Raw genomic sequence first — 4,462 nt, forward strand, 5'->3', positions numbered from 1 at the left:
AAGTCCAATAACTGAACACCGCTCGGGTTCAGATCAGGGGGGCCGTTCCTCCCAATCACGCCCCTCCAGGTCGTTGCCCACGTGAGCATTGAAGTCCCCCAGTAGAACGACAGAGTCTCCAGTTGGAGCACTTTCCAGCACCCCTCCCAGAGACTCCAAGAAGGCCGGGTACTCTGCACTGCTGCCGTTTGGCCCGTAGGCACACACGACAGTGAGAGACCTATCCCCGACCCGTAGGCGCAGGGAAACGACCCTCTCGTTCACCGGGGTAAACTCCAACACCGGCCTCTTACGGTCCCTCCTGCAGTTGGTGAACCCACGGGAAGGCGGCCCCACGTCGCTCCTTCGGGCTGAGCCCGGCCACCAGGCGCTCGCATACGAGCTCCAACCCCGGGCCTGGCTCCAGGGTAGGGCCCCGGCTGCGCCATACCGGGCGACGTCACGGTCCTTGTTGTGGTGTACATCATAATGGTTTTTTGAAACCCTTTATGATGAGTTGTTCAGATTTTTTTTACTTGTTCAGATTTTTATCTATATTCCAAAGCATTCTTGAATTACAAACATTTAAGTTCGGAATGTGCATTTTCATGTCTATTAAAAAAAGGGGGGTGCCGCTTAAAGGGTTAATTAATGTTAACTAAGGAAACCTTATTGTAAAGTTTTACCGAATTATCAAATGCACAACAATTCAGGAAACAAAAATGTCAAAAGGGCCAAAAAAATCACTGGTTTGGCCTGTAATCACAAATATTATCTTAATCTATCTCTCTCTCGCCCTCTCTCTGTCTCTCTCTCTCTCGCCCTCTCTCTCTCTCTCTCTCTCTCTCTCTCTCTCTCTCCTCAGGCTGATGTGAAGAGATGTAAATGCACTGGAAACTGGTTCCAGGATCTGTTTCCCGCTGTCTCTCGCGCTGGTTTACAGCCTCCGCCTCACTCTTGCTTCATGACGAGCAGTGTTCAGCGATAATGAAACACAGTTTTCAGGTCTAACTCATGATCCGCTGACAGTCTCCATTAGAGCGCAGCAGGAACTGACACAAATGGACGAAAACCTGAACGAGACGCTTTAGTCGGATCAGATCCTTCTCTTCTACACAACACGCTGAATTTGCTCGAGGGGAAAAATACATAATAGATGTTTTTATTTTCTGAGAATTCATCTGAACCGCTGCTCTAAAACATTAATACATCAAAACATGAGTGAGAGAATATGAAGTTATGAAATAGTTTTTAAGGACTACAACAAACGGCTGGTAGGAACTACACGACATTCCTCCCGGGTTAGTGACATCACCAACCCTAAAATTTACATAAACCCCGCCCCCTGAACACGATTTATATATTATCATGACAGAATATGCTAATCAATGACTAGAAGATAACTACACATAATCTACATAAATTAATCAACTAACCATTCAGAAATGTCCTGTTCTTCTACATGTTATCACTTCTTCTCGAGTCTTTCCATCATTGTCTGACTCCGGTTTGAACATAAAGTGTGAGAGGTAAAAGGGACACGAGCTGTTGAAGCTCCGCCCCCTGTGCCGGGAGCAGCAGCTCATTTGCATTTAAAGGGACAGACACAAAACGGTGTGTTTTTGCTCACCCTCAAAAAGTGACGATTTTAACATGATATATACAAATATCTGTGGGGTATTTTGAGCTTAAACTTCACACACACTCTGGGGACATCAGAGACTTATTTACATCTTGTGGAAAGGGCGTTATACCACCGCTTTAAAATAGAATAAAGCTCATGGACACCATCATCTGTGATGCTTTAAAAGATATTTTGTAACAGTATAAAAGTCACTTTTGATCAATTTAATGCCGAATAAAAGTGTTAATTTCTTTCAAACTTAATCTTACTGACTCATATATATTCTGTCTTGTGTAACTTCTATGTTCAGGCCAATACATTTGCCGAACTATATTTTTGCAGTTTCACTTTTCAGTTGCTTATACAGTAACATAATCATAATCATAATCATAACTGCAGAAGTTTGATCCTCCTGCATGTTTGAGAGTTTGTATTTGATCATAAACGTCATGTATATCATGACATGATTCTGAAATGAGTGTATAAGAAAGTATAAAAACGTCTGCATGCATCAGTGTGATTATGGGATGTTGTTTACGGCAGTTTTCCCTCTTCGGCTGCTTTATTAAAGTCATGTACCGGTAGTTTCAAACCCAGATCTGAACCACAGAAAAGAACATTAATATCGTTTATATTAAAGCTTCTTCTGTCTTTATCTCACGCGATGTGAATCACAGGCCCGTTTTTGTTCTTCAGTTTCATTTTCCCATAAATCAACATCTGTATTTCTTCCCTTTCCTTATGAGATGTGATGTCTCTCTCTCTCTCTCTCTCTCTCGCCCTCTCTCTCTCTCTCTCTCTCTCTCTCTCTCTCTCTCTCTCTCTCTCTCTCTCTCTCTCTCTCTCTCTCTCTCTCTCTCGCCCTCTCTCTCTCTCTCTCTCTCTCTCTCGCCCTCTCTCTTCTGCCCTCTCTCTCTCTCTCGCCCTCTCTCTCTTGCCCTCTCTCTCGCTCTCTTTCGCCCTCTCGCCCTCTCTCTCTCTCTCTCTCTCTCTCTTGCCCTCTCTCTCTCTCTCTCTTGCCCTCTCTCTCTCTCTCTCTCTCTCTCTCTCTCTCTCTTGCCCTCTCTCTCTCTCTCTCTCTCTTGCCCTCTCTCTCTCTCTCTCTCTTGCCCTCTCTCTCTCTCTCTTTCGCCCTCTCTCTCTCTCTCGCCCTCTCTCTCTCTCTCTCTCTCTCTCTCTCTCTCTCTCTCGCCCTCTCTCTCGCCCTCTCTCTCTCTCTTTCGCCCTCTCTCTCTCATCTGGACCGACTGACCGCGGAGCTGCCATGTGAAGAGGGGTCTGTATCTTGGCAACGCACCTAGCAACCACTTCTCGTAACCATGGATTATAACCTGTTGCCAAGGGAGACAGAGATGGAGGATTGATTTTCAAGGATGAAATTTACAAGAGAAGAGAAGTTACAAGAGAATTTTGCTAAATAGTAAAGATGAGTAGCACTGGAAAAAATGGTGTAGGATGTACAAATTTAAGTTAAAAAAAATTACACATTATGTCATACCTGCACTACTCTATAGCGCCCCCTACGGTATTACAGCGAAAGCTGGAAAATTCTGTCAATGGCAGGGAACGAGTACCTATTATGCAAAATTCACTTTTACATGGAGTATGAACATAAATGTGTCGGCAGTGTGTACACAAACACCCTATAATGTAATAATCCACACACTCCTCTTTTATTAATCCCCATAAATCATAAGCAGTGTTTCAGAATAAACCGTTTGCAGATTCTATCAGTGTGACGTCACATATGTTTAGGCCCCGCCCACTACTGCTGATTGACGCTGACTTATTAGCATAGCTCCTCCCATGACTGCTGACGGACTCCGCCCTATTAGCATAGCTCCGCCCCTCAGTGAGCTGTACTGTTTATCTCCTCGCTAGAGCGTTTAGGATTCAAGTGAGAAATGTGTTCTTCTTATTATTATTAAAGCTGCTAAAGTTATTCAGTCAAGAGCAGTGAGTGAGTTTCTGTTTTTCTTTTGTTGTTTGATTGACATTAACAGCATATATAGCAGTAGCTACTGCTGCTGTCACTTTAATACACACATCTAATATACACATGCGATTTCTTTCCCTGCTGTTTACCTTCTCAGACATAACCGACTGTGTTTGTGTTTTTAATATAACCTTGTGAGTATTTGACAGTTTAAGCGCAATCAGACGTGAAAGAGCATAATAAACTTTCAGAAAGTAATAATAAACTTTCATGATGATGAAGAACTGCAATGTCACGTGAGCATGACCACGATAGAAATGATAATCAAAACCAAACAGATGTTTGAGTATCTGAGGCATGAGCTGTACAGGCTCCGCCCTCTTCTGGATAGGGGGCGGGGCAGCAGCTCATTTGCATTTAAAGATACATGCACGAAAACAGCATGTGTTTCCCTCCACTCAAAAATGAGCATTTACAACATGTATAATAAATGATCTGTGGGGTATTTTGAGCTGAAACTTCACACACACACACTCTGGGGACATATGAGACTTATATTACATCATCTAAGGTAAGGTTGTTTTGTCGTCCTGCATCAGCCTGAAGCTCCTCCTCTTCCAGTACGTAAACTTAAAACCGTGTCAGTTCATCACATGTGTATCCTCTGGGATTTTGAAGTGCACTTCATCCTTATTGGAATGTTCAGTGTGAACACTAACTTCAGTAATCAATCACACTAGTCTTCTTCCTTCATAGGCCTACTGCAAAATGGCTTACAAGAATGTGAATTGGGACAACGTGTGTGTGTGTGTGTGCGTGAGAGTGTGTCAATGAGTGTGTGTGTGTGTGTGCGTGTGTCTATGAATGTGTGTGTGTGTGGGATCATGTGTGTTTGAGTGTGTGTGTGTGTGTGTGATCATGTG

This window comes from Phoxinus phoxinus (genome assembly GCF_949152265.1).
Source record: "Phoxinus phoxinus genome assembly, chromosome: 8".
Lineage (NCBI taxonomy): Eukaryota > Metazoa > Chordata > Actinopteri > Cypriniformes > Leuciscidae > Phoxinus > Phoxinus phoxinus.